This window comes from Thermobia domestica, chromosome 11 (genome assembly GCF_964235325.1).
Source record: "Thermobia domestica chromosome 11, izTheDome1.hap1.1, whole genome shotgun sequence".
In the NCBI taxonomy this organism is placed as follows: domain Eukaryota; kingdom Metazoa; phylum Arthropoda; class Insecta; order Zygentoma; family Lepismatidae; genus Thermobia; species Thermobia domestica.
In genome coordinates, this window is record NC_137464.1 from 158,737,806 (window position 1) to 158,756,972 (window position 19,167).

At 36.1% G+C, this 19,167-nt stretch overlaps 1 protein-coding gene across 3 annotated transcripts in view; it reads right to left on the minus strand.

Moving 5' to 3' along the window:
* LOC145664525 (protein yellow-like) overlaps positions 1–19,167 on the minus strand; it is a 129,287-nt gene that overhangs the window by 85,163 nt on the left and 24,957 nt on the right. For 2 of the 3 annotated variants that reach the window (XM_081731265.1, XM_081731263.1), the window contains exon 2: positions 2,691–2,919. The gene's annotated coding sequence lies outside the window, so the exon portion shown is untranslated. Of the gene's footprint in view, positions 1–2,690; positions 2,920–7,773; positions 7,904–19,167 lie in introns of those variants that run through there. The other variant, XM_081731264.1, reaches the window with a different exon arrangement.

Below are 19,167 nucleotides of genomic sequence, written 5' to 3' on the forward strand. Positions count from 1 at the left end.
ACTACCATGTCCAATATTGTGTTGAATGCTTCGATGCAGTACCTGGTCATTGGATAGAAGCAGCTTCATATTCATATTCACAGGAAAATCTTTGTCCATCTCTGAAGGCGAATTGTCGACAGGTCTATAGAAAAAAAAAAAGAAAAGAAAAGAAAAAAAGAAAGAAATCACGTTCTAAGTCTTCAAATTTGTTATTGGCCCATTCCGCAAAGCTTAATGCTGCATTCTTAACGGATTCAAAATCATCTCTCTACTCTTTCACTTGGAACAGAGTAGCCTGCACCATCCGATAGGACTACACTAGCAGCACCCTCTATTTGGAGATAGTTTGACAGAGAGGTCGTCGCTTGAAATATCTTACGGAACATTTGTGCTGTCCGAGTTGTTTTGAACTTGAGAAGATCTTTTATATATCCTTTCGCTTTACACCTAGCTTTTGGTTTGATATTTTTTGTAGAAGCAATTTTCTTAATTATTATGGTCAACTCTATATACAAAGCACTTTCTGGGTTCGAAAAATCACCAAACTTTTTCTGAAAAACAGTGTGTTTTCTACCATCTTCTTTCCGCAATAACTGTAAGACGCCTTTGTTAACATTTGATCTTCCAAATGTCCATTCGCTGATAAGACTCACGCATAAATATCGTACAGTCATTTAGCAGAACAATGCCACAGAATCAATGCAATTTTTTGTCAGATCACATATTACATGATTGAGTATATGAGCGTAACACCACACGTATAATTGAGTTTCTTAGTGGTTAAGCGGTTAGCGTATGCGCCTTTGTCGTGGGAGACCTGGGTTCGATTTCTGGCGGGAGCTCATGTGCTTCGGATTTCCCGTAAATCAGTATGTCCCGTCTCCTATAGCCTCGCTGCTAAAAAGGCCGTTAAACTCAAAATCAACTGAATCACACGTGAAACTGATCATAGGTGAATTGAAAAAATCCGAATATTGTCCTTGCATGTTACTTGAGCCATCGGTTGAATTTCAAATACATTTCTTAATATCAAGGTTCAACTTCCTGCAGAATTTCCAGCAGTAAACCGCAAGAACACTAGCCTGTGGTAGATATGAATTTTACAATAACAGCAATACTTTGTTTAACAACCATTTTAACAACATACCGTAAAACAACAGAACACTGGCCTGAAACTACTATATCTTGAGTAGTGTCTAATAGAACAGAAAATATTGAAGCTTGAGAGACTTATTTCGAAATATCTTCTCTGATAAGTGTGTTGATAGCATTCAAAACAAAATTCACTGTGTTTAGGAAAAGTTATGCGACCACTATCCTGCTTACTTCCTCGTATATGACTCTTCTTGGTGACCTTATCTAAATTACTTTTAAGCGGAAGGTCAAATTTGCTTAAGAAAGGAATAATATCCAAAAAGTTTCCATGATCTATAGCTGTATCTTTCAGTTTATAGGCTGCTACATTTCCTCTGTAAATGAGCCTTCTTTTACCAATGAGTTTCTGCACTTTAACAACTCGATAGGGGTTTACATTACCTGTCTGTTCTTCTCAACCTTATACTGCCGTTGTTTTACCTGTTCATGAGGAAGTAGTTTCTTAACATTATGTTCTCTTTTGTTAGATATGTAAGCACCCACATTGGTCTAATGTATTTTGGAAGACTCGTGTTCTCTTACTCGTAGATAAATGTGTTTAATGTTACGTTTGTCACGTACAGAACCTTTAAGAGAAGTTTGTTCGATCTGGAGAATAATCTGTGAACACGCTGAAAAAAAAAAAATGCTTGAAGTGGTACGTTTTGTCGCGGATTAAATATCCGAAATGTTTTAATTAGTCCAAGACAGGTTGTAATTTATATAAGTGGTACGTTTTGTCGTGGAATAAATATCAGAAATGCTTTAATTAATCCATGACAGGTTGTCATTTATGACAGGTCGTCAAAAGTGGTACGTTTTGTCGCGAAAATTCAAGTGGTACGTTTTGTCGCTGGTATGTTTTGTCGGGACACCGTTCAAAATATTAAAAATAAATGTTTAATGATAATTTGCTTTTGAACTGGACAATAATCAGACAGTCCGTAGAACATTCTGACTAAAAACCAGTCTCCAGTTAGAACTTGTTTGAGAAACGCTTCTTTAGTATTTCTCGTCTGTAAATGTAACACGATTTATTATGCCTTCTAAGCTAAAAGAAACAGGCCATTAACGAAGGTGACCGATGATGGAAGAACTTATGGAACGAAGATTGTGACGGAAAACGGAGGAACTTACAAGAAACCAACAAACATGATGCTATACAACACAGGGATCAAACCAGAGACTCTTCAGAGTAGAGCTGAGCGCTCTATCATTGAGCCACTGTATCTTCCACGTTGTAAATATGGTTTTGAGTTCTCAACGTCTTCACTAAAGGGCTGCATTTGTGATATTCTTATAAATAGTTTTTCGGAAATATGTTTTCCTTCGTCAGGCAATTGTCTGTTATTCATTCCCAACTGTTTTCTGTAATCGAGTCAAGCAGTCGTAGAATATATTGCAGAGCAGACAATTTGATTCAAAACATAGATAAAAAATCCTTTAAATTTGCGAGATTACATTTTAGAGTGAGGAAGCCTAGTATCACATATACTGCAAACCTAGTTCACTTATTGTAAGTAAGCATAAAACAGCCTATTACTATAATCTATAAAAAAAATAATAGAAATTACCTGCTACTAATGGCAAGATGCGGTGAAACAATGCTACAGGATGTGAAGCTCGAGATGGGTCGGGGATTCAATCCAGGATGAACAAAAAACCTTGGCAATCAGAAGTCTGTCTTGTTATTAAATTGAAGAAAACTTTTTTTTGTCAGCAACACGTAATTTCCTAGACACTGCACTTTGGTTGCTGAGTCAGCTGATTGAACAGGCTAAGCAAAACGTAGTCGTCACCAAGCTGGAAATGATGATAATACAAATTACAAACTTTATATCTTGTCAGAATAATGCAGAAGTACATTTATCAACAACTAGCTGAAATACCCGTTCCTCGCATGGTCAGAATAAGATATATGCATTTTTTTTTTTTTTGAAGATAAAGAAATCAGTGAAATAAACAAATATAGAAGAGTAATGCCTTCGGCGTTGTTTCTCACAAGATGATTGAAATAAATAAATAAATAAATAGGAAAGAGAAACGCCTGTGGTGTTATCCCTGTCAGTTCCTGGACCGGCTGTCATGTCCCTTCTTGCCTAAACTTTGGCTCAAATGTCATCGAGTAGTTACCATCAGCATCGGAATCCCGAAAACTAAGGCTTCGACACTAATATCGGTCATTTTGAACATGTTAATTTTCATGTCCCCATCACCAACCCTCATGACGATAGAGCAAAGGTTGGACTTACATGGCATCTTGAGTGTTACTATTAATCTCAGCGACTCTGAAAACTAGGAATTTGACACTAATATTGGTAATTTTAGACATGCTATTTTCTCACCCCTAACCTCTACGAGAATAGGACCTCAAGTTGGATATGAATGGCATCGGGAGTGTTATTTTAAGGCCCCTCCAACTACCATGGAATGGAGATCTAAGTTGGACTTGGACGGCATCGGAAGCGTTACTATCCATCTCAGAAGTTCTCAAAACTATGAATTTGACAATAACAACGATCATTTCATAACTTTAACCTTCCGCGACGAAGGGGCTAAAGTTGAACTTAAACAGCGTCGGGAGTATTACTATTCATTTCAATGACCCCTAAAACTGAATTTTACACTAGTATCCAGCGTCCCGAGTATATATCATCTCCTTTTATGCATTCGTTATAACCTGCCTATAATTCTCCGTGCCTAAATTCAGAAAAAGGGCTTTGTATAGAATTAGATCTGGTGAAGATCTATTCGTGTACCAAATTTGGTCGCTCTAGTTCACTCCTTTCTATGTGAAAAGCTGATGTCAGACAGACAAATAGGTAGACCCCTACTACACACATTATTTTAGTAGTAAAGATTAGATGCTTCATAGAAAACTTTTAAGTCGTTCTCGCGGTGAAAATAACGAGTGATGTTCAGTTAATTTCAGAAATCAGATTGTTTGCTTGTTTAAGGGCCACAGATTAAATTTATGCTTTTTCTTAAGTTATTCATTTTGTCCACATCATCGGACAGTAGTAGCACTATATATTATTTTGAGTTGTTTTGAAAATAGTATGATGGGCCCATTCTATGCTTCTCAGATTACATTGAGGGGATAATGTTTCACCGAACTTAAAGCCTTAAGAAGTATATATTATTTCTGGGGGCCTTAATACTAGACATTTTACTGCAATGTGCTTTTACAGTAGTATCCGTACATAGAATGTATATAAGCAGCTTGGGGAAACAGCGATATGTCACATTTTCAAGTATACTAGGAAAGAAAGTTTAACATTCCCATGCAATTCAATGCAATGACACATACAAACAAGCTTCTTCTGCCATCTGCAGGTTCATTTCCGAAATTCAGTTAAACTACCTACATACTGTTATATGGTTCAATCCCAATCCATTCCATCAAATTGCTCGTTTCAACTGCAGTGCGCTTACCATTATTTTCGCCTTACCCGGTCACACACACACACACACACACACACACACACACACATATATATATATATATATATATATATATATATATATATATATATATATATATATATATATATATATATATATATATTTATTTATTTATTTATTTCACACGAGTCTATTTCATACTTCACTTATACATTCATGCTCGTATCGTATCATATGTATTAAGAAAGTTTTGTCTTGAAGTGGTTTCCATCAAATGGCGAGGAGCTTAAATGGAGCAAAATTGCTCCTGGCCCTCCTCCATATAAGTTACGGCGCTACTTATTTGTTATTTCAGAGGAGTATTGTGCTAGAACTTTGTTTTAATATTAATATTAAGATCATAGCAGTATTCAAATTATTAATAATTATATTAATTAAATTAAATATTAATAGTATCCACTGATCCGACTGTTAACTATTTTGATAAGAAAACTTTGGACTATCAATATCAAAATCAGTTACTTGTCTTGAGGTCTTTCAAAATCTTCGAACGTTCTTCGTCATCCAGAGCATGATATTCACCTGCGTGTTTAGATTTATAATGCCATTGAATGTTACTTTTGTTTTCGGTATGATGGCTGAATTACACAACAGATACGATGCACTATCACCATACACTGCTGCAAAATATTTGCCTTTCCCATTGAGATGATGAGCAAATGAAATGATTTGAAATAATATTGAAAATGATTGCATTAAAAAAAAAAAAAAAAGATCTAAGATCAAAGCAGAATTTGTGCGATAAATTATATGTTGAGCTAAAGAACAAAACGTGGATTAGATGAGGCTAGTGTTCCGATAATTCTAGATATACCTTGTGAGAGATAAGTTTTTGAATTGAACATGAGTGTTCAATTCTTATTTTATTCTGTGATAAATTATAAAAAATCGACCTAACACTGGAGATCACAAATGGAACATACTGTATATAAGCAGAATATATCTTCTATATCTCTACATTAAGGGGAAAGTAGCTTGAACCGGCATATTCCTTTGCTTACGCCACTGCTGGCAGTTCGTCGGTGTTTCGAATAAAAGCAAGACAGCAACCGATTTTTGCAATGTATGCTTGATTGCATAAGTACAATAGTAAACTGAAATCTTTAAGTTTTACGTCCCACATTATGCCGACTAGGCTAAAGAGACGGTGATGATGAGAAATAAATTAAAGGGTGGAGTGGAGAAAGTGGGAGGAAACGGGAGAACCACGAGAAAACCTACACACACGGTGTTTGTTCACCACAAAGTTCACTTGGCGCGACCTGGGATGAGTACAACATTGAATGATTGTAGGAGACAAAATTAAAGTAGAACTCTAATTTTTTTAGTTTAGCATCCAATAGTTATGCCTCGTAGCTAAGGAGACAGGAAGTTATTGCAAGTGAATGATTATGGATGAATTGGTGGAACGAAAGTGTGGGAGTATCTCAAAGACTCAGAACTCGATGTTGCCTATTAGAAAATGGCTTGGTCTAAAACCGAATCTGTGGTCCCTTGCATTCTACCACTGAGCCACCATGCTTTTCTTACGAACAAAAGTTTTTTTTTTTTAATTATGAACTTTATTGATAATATTTCCTTTCATGTCGCACTTCAGGTCTTACCTAAGTACTGTCGAAATGATTACTATTTTTTCATCAAAAACAACAACAACAACAACAAAAAAAACTTGATTATGGAATAAGCTAAAACACTATTAGATGATAGTAAATACATAACATGTATCACAGAAGCCACAATTCTTAATTATGATATAAAACATAATTACTGAAGTAAGATAAATTCTGAGAAATAAAACATACATAAGTTTCATTTCTAATACATGTTTTATATATAAAAGACATAGATATTGAGTCAAAAGTCATGCACCTGCACGATTTTAATGGAAAGTTATCATCCATGGTAGAGGTTTCTACTTTCAAATAATAAAATAATAATTAATGAAAAAAGAAAAAACGTATTACGCTATTTTTTAAATTTACCAATTTTTATGTTTTTTAAAGGTTTTACAAAAGTAAAGGAACAGCCGGCATAAGACAATTTTGAACAACCCGTGGTTTGCTCTAATGCGCTTTTTATTGTTACATATATTCACAAACTTCCAAAACATTTGTTAATTGATCTTTAAAAGAACGAATTATTATTATTATTATTATTATTATTATTATTATTATTATTATTATTATTATTAGTAGTAGTAGTAGTAGTAGTAGTAGTAGTAGTAGTAGTAGTAGTTGTTGTTGTTGTTGTTGTTGTAGTAGTTGTTGTTGTAGTAGTTCATATTCAGAACTATGAAGTGGCGCAAATAACTTTTTTTTTCTTTTTTTTGAAAAGCAAAATCTTGTTATATTTTTCTTTGCAAAAACAAGAGCTATTTCAAGGCTATATGTTTAGCGTATGCGTCTTCGGGAGATCTGGATTCGACGCCACGTCAAGCTGTAGGACCACGTCTCATACAGCTGCGCTGCTGAACGAGACGATAAACCGTAATCAAGTGCGCAGAAGAAAATCTAGCACAACATAAACCTTCACGTAGAGCAGCTATGTGCAACAGTCGACCCCTGGACCAGTCCCGGCCCACTAAACTTTTTCATCTGGCCCAAATGACCCCTTATTGAAAATGTACTTCTTACCTAATCTTAAACTGAATTGGAAATATTTCCTGGATAACTTATGTCCATCTTGGAAAATATCGTCCGCGTTGGAACATCCAGTGTACCACGGAACAGTGAGAGACTAATTTAGAAAATGAAGAATCAAATTCCCCACTAAAATGATAAATAAATAGAGTTTTCTGCCTTTCTTTAGCAAATAAATATTTAAGTAGCGTTATAACAGTTTTTGTGTTCCCGTCATGTAGGTGTACGTTAAATGATATTCTCCATTAAATATAGCCATTAAATAGTTATGAAAATGTTATACATTGTATCATACGGCCCTCGATGCCAGTAGGCTAAGTCCTTTCTGATTGGCCCACCCCCTGTTTCAACTTGCATACTTGACGCAGATGGTAGAAACAGTTTGGCCTATCCAGAAAAGTAGGGGCTTTTGATATCCTTGGATAGATATAAAATGCGAGTCCCAGTTTTTCTTATTAATACGAATTCTGCTTCCAAAATTACCTCATAATTAAATTACTAAACAATGACAACTTTTCTGGTTTGCTACTTTATAACATAAGACAATACATACCTTGCTTTAATTATACTTCCAGGCTTTCGAGATTTTTGAAAAGAAATCAAAGTAAACAAAAACACGGAAAAGCACAAGCCATATGAAGCGCGGAGCAGAAGAGACATATCGACCGGAAGTTAACGCTAGCTACTGCAGAACAAAACAAACTTCTCAAATTTATTTTCTGCTTTTGCTTTCATCTTGAAAAGTTCTGACGGCAAGCTTTTAATTGGTGAAACTGTACTTGTTAGATGAGTTAGATGAGCGGAAGAAAAATAAAGTAACTTGTAAATAAAAGGAAACAGATATTTTACAGTTGATGCCAGTTTCTAGATTTAAAATGAAGTCACGTCCTGTTTATTTCAGTATCCTTGATAATATTTAATCACACATTTTCAGAAGAAAGAAAATTCTTGGAATTTGCTTGAAGTTTAGCGTCCTTTTCAGTAGTAAGGCTATGCAAGACGCGAGCCTATACTTTAACGTGGAATCTGAACCATACCGGGAACTGAACATAGGTCCTCCAAGTCAAAGGCGCGTACGCTATTTATATAGCCATGAGGGAGGTTAGGAGAAAGAAAGAAAATAGACATGGAGATTATTGTATTTTCATAGGTAACATGTTAACGGCATAGTAAAAAATATGTGGGTTAATCCAACACAACAGCTCTGTGTTATTCATCATCATTAGAGACCGGATGTTTAGGCACTAAAAATCAGGAAAATAGGCAGGCAAATAGGCACTTAAAAGGTAAAAAATAGGCAGTAAAATAGGCACTAAAATGTAACTCGAAATAATGGAGATAAATAGTGAATACGATTAAAAAATAGATTCAAGTCACAGATAATGTTTAATGAATATAGAAACATGCCTGTTTGTTAAGGTCCTCTTTTACTTTGCCGTATATATATTATAATGTACCACGTGTTTGTTTACAAACAACTAATATATATATATATATATATATATATATATATATATATATATATATATATATATATATATATATATATATATATATATATATATATATATATATATCAGTGGCGGCTGGTACTATATGTTGCATAGTTGTGCAACCGGATATTTTTTTTAATACTAAAAATATTTTTAAGCGTTAAAGTAGTGTATCAGTAAAAAATAAACCTTTGCTCTTGAGCGCAAAACAGTATTGATGCATTTCTGAAAAAAGTCAATTAAAAAACGGAAAGAAAGAGAGAGATTTACCTTTCCAGTGGCAGCGAACGTTGCCACTGGAAGCAGTAACATTGAGCATATGGCAGCGAGCTCCTATCTCTTAACATGGGGAAGTGGATTTATTCTTGCAACGCTCCTATCTTCCCGTATTGGTCCCTTACGGTTGCATTTTTTCCGCAACTGGTCAGCTTCTGTAATAGTTACGAATTCCTCCGCTTAGCAGCGCTTGACTCAATTGATAGAGTGAGGAAGATACAGACGCGTGGAAGAAAGAAGTTATTCACAAAACATAAACTCGCAAAGAACAAATATAAGTCTGGTGGTAGCAGGGACGGATCCAGGCTGAAAGTTTGGGGGGCGGTCGTTCGAAGTCAATAGATTTTATTTAACATTTATAATCCAAAGGTGAAAATTCTTGGGATAAGATTTATTTTTAAAAAAATCCTATTCTGGGGGGGGGGGGGTCAATCGAGTCTCCAAGAAGAAAATGTCTTACTACTGGTCTAATTCTTACCTTTGTGTCTTTCGTGCACATGATTCTGTGTTCGATTTCCGGCGGAGAGCATAAATCATTCACTTCCAATACTCATCTGTCTTCTTTAGCCTAATTTGCTGGAATGTTAAACTATATATTTTTTTTTCATTTTCAAAGGAAAACATCTTAGATTTCATGCTTCTTTACAGACAAGAAAAAAAAATACGTGGTTCCTGAAAATGGACTTTTTGTTCCGTATATTTATACAAAGAAATGCTAACAAAATGTATATTGTCGGAGGAGAGAGATGTTTCTGGACCCTAAAGAAAATAAAGCGGAAAATATTTGCGGTAGCGGTGCTTTCTATTCAGAGAAACTTGGCGAGCAGCATTTCAGATTAGTCAATAAAGTCATAGAAAAATTCAATAAAGTCATAGAAAAATTTGAAGCCCGAAAGATCGAAGAAAGACCTTCCATTCTAAAATAATGCATAGTTTATATAATTAAATAATTTTGTTTAACTGCGTGCATGCAATTTTCTTGCTTTTTTTCTTCTTCTTTTCGGATTAACGCCATCATTCATGGCTTACAGCACATACTATATATTCGATTTATCTTGTGTTCAATAACATGAGTGTAGAGGTTTTGTATATAAATAGTGTATAAACGTACATTGATAGTGGTTGTTTGAAAAACAGGAAATAGCTTATATATTAAATTAATATTAGAGAAATAATTTAATCAATAATATACAAATAGAGGTTAAAAGACTTTCCTCTTCATATTTCCTGAATATTTCTTGGATAAGACTCAAGAATACTGGGGGAGGGGAACACTTGCGCGTACCTACATACCTTTGATATTGCAACATTGCAACCGGTGCTTGTAGAGACTACGAGCCGCTACTGATATATATATATATATATATATATATATATATATATATATGTGTGTGTGTGTGTGTGTGTGTGTGTGTGTGTGTTATTGATATTATATAAGTTATAGGCTATATCTTCCTAATGAAGGCTTATTTTTGAAGAAAAAGCATAGAATAGGCAACATTAGGCAGTAAAACAATTATTTAGGCAGTAACGGACGATATAGGCAAAATAGGCAAAATAAAATGGGATTAAATCGTAACTATAACTCCCCATATAAACTTTAAAACGTCATCTTTGATCATATCTTTAATATTAAAGAATAGGCATTTTGCCTAACATCCGGTCTCTAATCATCATCATCATCATCATCGGTATTCTCCCCTTATTTGGCAGGTCACTTGCCGTAGCTGAGAAGCTTCCATGCTCCACGGTCCTCCGCTAATCTCTTCGTCTTCACGTATGATCTTTCTGTTTTTATATCATCCATTAATTGTAGCCTCCTTCGCACTCTCTTTCCTGCCACCATACCCTCTAGCACGTCCCTCATGATAAAGTTTCTTCTCAGGCAATATCCAAACCAGTTTCTCTTCCTCTTCTCAATATCTAAAAGTGTTCTTTTCTTCCTCACAATTTCTAACACCCTCTCGTTCGTTTTCCGCTTGACCGAACTAATTCTCTCCATTCTTCTCCACACCCACATTTCGAAGGCTTCCAGTCGTTTTTCACCACTTTTATGTAATGTCCATGTTTCCGCCCCATACAGTACAACACTCCACACGAAGCATTTTATAAGTCTTTTTCTCAACTCTTTATTCAAGGTCCCACAAAACGAACTTCCCTTCCTCCTAAAGGCTTCTTTTGCCATTCCTATTTTTGCTTTTATTTCATGGTCGCACTTCATGTCAGTACTAAGAATATTATCCAGATATCGAAAACCATTCACTTGTTCTATTTTCTCCCATCTCACTTTTATATTTGACACAGACCCCTTCGTTCCAATCATCATGGGTTTTGTCTTTCTAACATTTATTTTCATCCCATATTCTTCAAAGCACTTCCTCAAGTTTTGTACACCCTATTGATTTTCTTTTCAGATTCTGCAACAAGCGCCATATCATCTACAAATCTTATGCATCTAATCATTCTACCTCCTTCCGAAATGCCGTCTTCATCATGTAGGCTTTTTTCACTCTCTCTTCTAAATAGATATTAAATAATGTTGGCGAGAGACAGCATCCCTGTCAAACTCCTTTCCAATTATACTCTCCTCTGTCATTTCCTCCCTATTCTAGCACTTACCTGTTGGTTCATAAAATTATATAAGTTTCTTATGAGTCTTCGATCTTTCCATTCCAACCCAATCTTCTTAGGAACTCCCAACAACAATTCCCGTGGTCAAAAGACTTCTCTAGATCAATAAATACCATACTCACATATTTCCCCCTTTTTTTCCTTTTTCTGTGTTGTACAAGCGCGGTGGCTCAGTGGTAGAGCGTTCACCTCCGGTGCTTGGGGTCCCTGGTTCGATCCCAGCTCGCGCCGTGTGAACTTTGTGGTGGACAAACACAATCTAAAGATTTCATTTCGGGATATGTCCGGGATTTCTCCCAATAAAAGGTGGTAACCCTACCGTCGTCTAATTTAAGACTGACTCTGTATCAAACTGGTAATACCGTGCCTGTGTTAACCATAACACTGGAACAGAGTTGAAGTAACACTCTGAAGTGGTATTCATGCTGGGACCACCAGCCTGTGTTATAATTGAGTTATATTAACACCATCATTTTTGCAGGGCACATGAACAAACCGTCAATATCCAATAGAAGAGACGTACAGGATTTTTCAAGGTGGGTCAAGGTATTTTTTTAAAACGGAGAAGCATATATATATCCATATTCATATATATACCCATATAAGCATATATTCATATATATATGGAAGCATATATATATCCATATAGGCCTAAGTATCCATATTCCGCTTTCGAAACCGAGTAGGATTGCATACGCTTGACGCATATCTTTTACTGTCTACATCTACTCATATGCGTTTTCTCCCGAATAGTACGAGATTTTGCAATATATATAAAATGCGCTATAATATTAGTTTGTCATCGCGAATTCTGTCGAGAAATTTGAAGCTTAAAATATATAAAATGACAATCATGCCTGTTGTTCTGTATGGTTGCCAAACATGGTCGCTTACTCTGAGGGGAAAACTTTGAAAGTATTTGAGAACAAGATCCTGAGACAAATATTTTTAAAAAAAGGGGGGGAATGACGGAAACTTCATAATGAGAAAGTACATAATTCATATCGTCTCCAAACATTGTTAGGATCATCAAATCTAAGAGGCTCAGGTGGGCAGGTCATCTAGCCAGAATGGAAGAAAATAGGAACACTTTCAAAGTCTTAATCTGGAAGTCTAATTGGAAAACGACCATTAGCAAGACTTAGGTGATGATGGGAGGACAACATTAAGATGGATCTCGCATAGATAGGAATACAAAGTAGAAACTGGACTCAATTGGCTAAGGATGGAAGTCAATGGAGAGCTTTTGTGAACGCGGCATTGAACCTCTGGGTTTCACAGCATAGAGTTAGTTATATTTTTCCCCTCTCTTACACCGTTTTGTGTAAAATGTCTAATATATTTTACATGTTATTTCGGAAAAAAAAATGAAAGAAGTCTCTCAAGTTCTTTTCACATTTTACTGGTCTTGCCGTACTTCGTGATCAAATTGATGTAAGCGTTTTTTCTCATTGTTACATTTTTTTTATATATCCTGTAGTGTCCCGTAAACTCATGTGTGACCTACATTTGTCAATAAAGGTCAAGGTGTGTTCTGACGACACAATGAACAAAGCCGCCGGAAGTTGCATGGAATGTTGGTCGTAAAATTCACCATTAGAGCAAGCACGTGTGTTACAGCGTGGATTATTGGAAATAACGTCATTTTACTGATGGGAGTGTTAAACTCATTTTCTTTCTTTCTCTTAGAAGATGCTTTTGAAATTCTGGGGAAAGTTTCAAAAAATCAAGATTTCAACATCAATCTAGAAATCCGCAGCTTGCAGAGCAGTGGAATTTATTTTTCAGGGCCGTAATCAATTATAGACATGTGTTTATGCTTCATAGGATCAATTGGATAAAACTTATGAAAATATTTAAAGAAATCGGCGTCAACTGGAGAGAACGACGACTCATTCGTAACCTGTACATAGGACAACGAATGAAGTTGCACTTGAATCAAGGATAAACCACTAGTATGCAGATTGGAAGAGAAGTCAGGCAAGGAAAAATGAAATCTTTAAGTTTTACATTCCACGGTTACGCCGGCTAGGCTAACGGAAACGGTGATAATGAGAAATGAATTATATGGTGAATGAAGAAAGTGGGAGTGGGAGAACTCCGAGGAAACCCACGCACATGGTGTTTATCCACCACGAAGTTCACTTGGGGCGGGTGGGATCGAACCGCGGACCCCCTACACCAGAGGTGAACGCTCTACCACTGAGCCACCGTGGTAATACGAATGAAAGAAATATCTAAACCTTTTCCAGAAGATATTTAAAGTTGGTCAGTAAAATGAAATAAGCAATAAACAGTTTCATAATAACTGTTAAGATCTCAACCAAAACATTGGCACGTTTTACAAAATGTTTTCGGGTTGATATTTCTTACCTTGTGCTAGATATCGTTATAAAGGAGCGTGATGAGCGCTTTAGTGATGAAGGCAAAATTATATTGCATGATGTGCAAGCTTGCCATCCTAAATCATCGACTTTCCTAAATAAGGAAATTTTAGAAGTTTTGCGGAAAAATTGGGAATAGAGTTCAATAAGTCCGAAATAAATGTGAAAATTTCATCTATCAATGCCATTTCTGATGTTTATACTTTATCTTTCCAAATTTATGTTTCCTCAAAGCATAGCTTAATTTCGGGAGCAGGAAAATTCGGTGTAGGAAATTTCGGTGTAGGAAAATTCGGTGTAAGAAAACTCGGTGTAGGAAAATTCGGTGTACAGAAAATTCGGTGTACGGAAAACTCGGTGTGGGGAATGTTCGGTGTAAAGAAAGATTCGTTGTAGTAGACCGTAGGATTTATTAAAAACTCAACTTTGAGGATAAATGAGCGTATTAGTTTTAAGTTCAAACTTTGTGTAGAACGTACTTTTACTGTCTGCTATACCAAATTTTGAAAAATTGTGATTGTGAAATAATTTGAATTCTAGATTTCGACTGATTTTAACATTTCATGACCCTTACATGACGAGAAATTTGTTTCTTTGATGTCCGTTTGTGTGATTTAGCGAAGCGACCATCGCTACCAATCGACATTTTATTTAAAACTTAAGTTTTTATGCTGTTTTGGAGGATGTCTCCTAGAATTTTCTACTTCAAAAAAAAAGAAAAGAAAAATGTTGGTTACTAGACGGGTAAAGTTGAAAATTGTAGATTTTTCAAAAATTATCTGACGATTTTATGTCTATTTTATAAATAAATATTTAAATATAAATTCTTCAAAAACGACATAGTTTATTTATGTGACTCAAAGGTGTAAAAATAAATGCCTCAACTAAAGTATCTAAGCCTGATTGGAGGAGAAGTCAATAAGAAGTCAATAGGGTTGCAGTACTTGTTTACCTTAACTTAAGGCAAACAAACTAAAGTGTCTGATTGGAGGAGAAGTAAACTATTTGTACAAATATTATCTGATAAAACCATCCTGCTTTATATTGCCCTTTCCACTAAGACTTTTTTGATCAATATATTTTTGCATCTTACATATGTATATGCAGAGTGATTCTTTCAAAACTCACGGATTCATTTGGCTCTAGAATTTCTAACTGAAGTCCGGTTTTCATGCGATTTGTTGCAAATCATCAAGGGAGGAGGGGAAATTTATGGGACTATGTTTACTGGTTTAAGTTCATCCGGGGTAATATCGAGCAGGCCGCAAGAAAAACAGCAAATATTCGCCATTGTACGTTACAGTTCGAATGAGATATTGGATATTTGAAGCGAAATTGAAGAATACAAATTAAGCGTTAGTGAGAATAGAAATTAAGTGTTAGTGAAATGAAATGAAATCTTTAAGTTTTATGTCCCACAATATCCGCCAGCAGGGTCCGATGCTTCCCTGCCTTACTCAGAAGCGATCCTGTTTCCTGCAATTTATTCACTAACGACCATATTATGTTCCTGTTTGGGGCAGAACGTGAGGCAAAGTTGCGTGTAACTGCCCCTTGCGCAGCAACAACAGATCCCGGCCTCCAAAATCTTTTTAACGATAAAATCACGTTGCTCCAAAGAGTACATTATTGCAACTGTGTCCTGATCATATTGGTATAGTAGCACAGCATAATTCTCAACATAACGGCCCAGTTTCCTGTTTCTTATTGACCGTCGCGAGGTTGCCATCTAACGAAGAAACTCAAATCTCCACACCGCACCTCACCTAATTCCAATTCGGTACAGTGGCGAATATTTGCTCCTTTTCTAGAGGCGTGGCCGATATTACTCCAAATGAATTTAAACCAGTAAGCATAGTTCCATAAATCTTCCAACGTTCCTTGATCATTTGCCACAAACCGCATGAAAATCGGACTTCAGTTAGAAATTCTAGACCCAAATGAAATCCGTGAGTTTTAAAAGAATCACCTTGTATATGTTTTATGATGTACTATATAGGAAAGGTGTTTTTAGTTGTTCCTATAACTATTCTCTGAACTTATAGTTGTAATTGTTTTATTTCCGACAAAAAGTGTCAGCTTCATTGTGTGATGAAAAGTAGTTTATAGTAATACCCCGCAAAAGACATGCAAGAGGTATTGGACTCAAGGCAGAAAAATAAATTTGCTTTTCTTGAAATAGGTAATAACATTTTATTTGCTACATTATATGGTTTTCGTTTTCACAATATGAAATGTCGTAAATTATCGTAAGTGGTAATATTCAATATGTATTACACCGAATCTACCTTACACCAAAATTTCCCCACACCGAGTTTTCCGTACACCGAATTTTCTGTACACCGAATTTTCCTACACCGAGTTTTCTTACACCGAATTTTCCTACACCGAATTTTCCTACACCGAATTTTCCTAGACCCCTTAATTTCAAATTGCATTAACACTACCGTGTCATCATCTATACGCGAAAGATCCTTTACTGTTTAAACAAGACTAAAATCATACCTGCGCAATAGATCAATAATGAAGCTTGTATTGCGGTGTAAAATTTTACAACTGAATGAAGCTGCGAAATTGAGTGTTACCGCTGACAAAATACGTGGCGCTATGGACAAATATCACTAAACAATTCAATAGTGTATTTGTGTGTGAGATGCATAAAATAATGTAAGCCAGTATTTTGTAAAATTGAAACTTCTTTAGAAATTAAAAATGTTCCTGACATGTCGAAAGTGCACTATAAGATATTTTACTGATTAGCAGGGATGTAATGGGGCGTATACTGGAGTATACAGTGTATATCCATCTAATAATCTTCTAGCCTCAAATTTACCTCACCTCAAATTTATAAGAGAACGAGCATATACGGGGTAAGTACATGCTATATTTTCGAAAACGGTCGAGCGTATACCTACCAAAAATTGTAGCAATGCATCATTGGTAATTAGGATATGTTGTGAGAAAACACAAGGGGGAGAGATAATAGCTTTAGCGCAGTACTTAAAAACATGAAGTCTTAATTTTCAAGCCATTTATCCAAATAAACATGTCATAAGTTCATACATGTTACCCCTCCCCCAGATGAAATAAATTAGCTACATCACTGCTGGAAATAAGGATTGTATTTGACACAATGGCGATCTTTCAAGCTTCTTTCGAGCTTGGGGAATAGAAAAAATCCCCTGGATTCATGTCGGGGTTGCACAGTGGCTGTGGCAACGATGATTCTAGCCAGTAATGACGTCACAAGGAACACGGTGTAACTCGGCGCGTTATCATGATGGAGCTTCTAGCATTTGGCAATCTCCGGTTGGATCCGAATGATTCTGTCTCACAGGTGTTTGATGTGGACTTAAACGTAGTAAGTCGCGTTGATAATCTCCTTGAGGCAGGATTTCTTTGTGACTCACAACTTTGTTGTCAAAGAAGGCAATGAGCATTGCTGACATTTTGGGACTCAAGAACTCCTTGGTGTGCCACTCCGAAACTTTTGCACTACCTTGCAGAGTCATATTAGAATATCCATGTTTCGTCGCCAGTTATTACTAAAAAAGTACGGTTCACTCTCTACTTGCTCCAACATTTCACGAAAAATGTCAAGTCATTTTTCCCCTTGTCTGTCATCCAGCACTTTTGGCATCAATTTAAATTCCGTTCTTGGACTACCATTCTCACACTCAAACGACGGTCTTGGTCCAAGAGTTCCATCATTTTGACGAAATGTTCGTCTACATGACTTATCGAAAGGCGTCCAGAGCTTTCGTCGTCTTCCACTTTTTCCCGTCCGTTCTTGAAATTTCCATGTCAACGGAAAACCAATGTCTTGGTCCTGGTAGGCCTTCTTAATCATGGTGAACACCTCTGAAGCTTTAATCAAAATTTAATGGCGTATCGTTGTTCAAGCAAACGGTATATTTTGAATTTCCAAAAATATCGACGTCATTTTTAAACATAGTTCGCACAGTAATCAACTCTTACTCTATCAGAGCTCGGAAGCAACTAATTCGGAATGCGTTGGTTAACTAACACCCCTACCACCAATCCACTCGTGGCGGACGTGCTATTGATGACTGGAGTCCCGTCCCAATACTTGGCCAGTTTCATTATTTTCCGGACAAATCCTGTATGGAAGTGGAGTTACAAATATTCTGGTATGTATGGTAACTCCACAATAATACTTCAAAGAGAGAAGAAAAACAAAAGAAAGAAATAGGATGTTATTTTATACTGTATGGTTATAGATATGATCTTGATGTGGATATCCTTAGTTAAACCTTTCCGGCAATATCTCTCAGTATTATATATAGATATACTCCTCACATCAAAATAAAAGAAAAAGTTCATATGGACCTATGGCGAAAAGCGCATAGTTTCAGAGCTAGGGTTGTCCAAAATCGCGAAAAAGCTAAATTTCAATAGGCCCTGTTTCGAATTCTAGAAACTGTGGATAGTGGTTCTTATCAGCGTAAAGGAAGCCACGCATATACAATCCAAAAGTGCATATTTCATCAATTATCAATAGGTGTAGAGGGTATTCCCTACAGGATGTAATTCTCAGATATGCTCTCAATAGAATTTTCAGATATACCCTGAATTCAAGGAGGGTCCAAACTAGGCATGAGGTAAGCCTTGACAACAATGGACATCCAATGCTTCGGAGGGAAAGCGGAAGTGTAGGAAAAGGCAGCTTCACATTTGTGTGTGTGTGTGTGTGTGTTCGGAATAACGTGTGATGATATGTATTTCGTCACGGTATATTTTTCATTTTCCTCACTTATAAGCGTGAAAGAAAACATCGCAGCATGCGTTTCCTGAGTACAAGAGACCGTGCTGCTGACGACCCTTAACACTTCCGACATCGTGCCAAAGGATTCCGTGTTCACCGCTATCAAGGCTTATCGTTTGCCTACTTTGGACCAATCATAAAATCAGAGCATATCTCAAAATTTGGTTAATGGCACGTTTGGGAATTTCACCCTGCACGGAATACTCTGTACACCCATTGAACATCAATGAAATATGCATTTTTGATTGCGTATGCGTGACTCCCTTTACGCTGATAAGAACCACCATTCACAGTCTCTCGAATTCAAAATAGGGCCCTTTGAAATTTGGCTTTTTCAAAATTTTGGACAGCCCTAGCTCTGAAATTATGCATTTTCG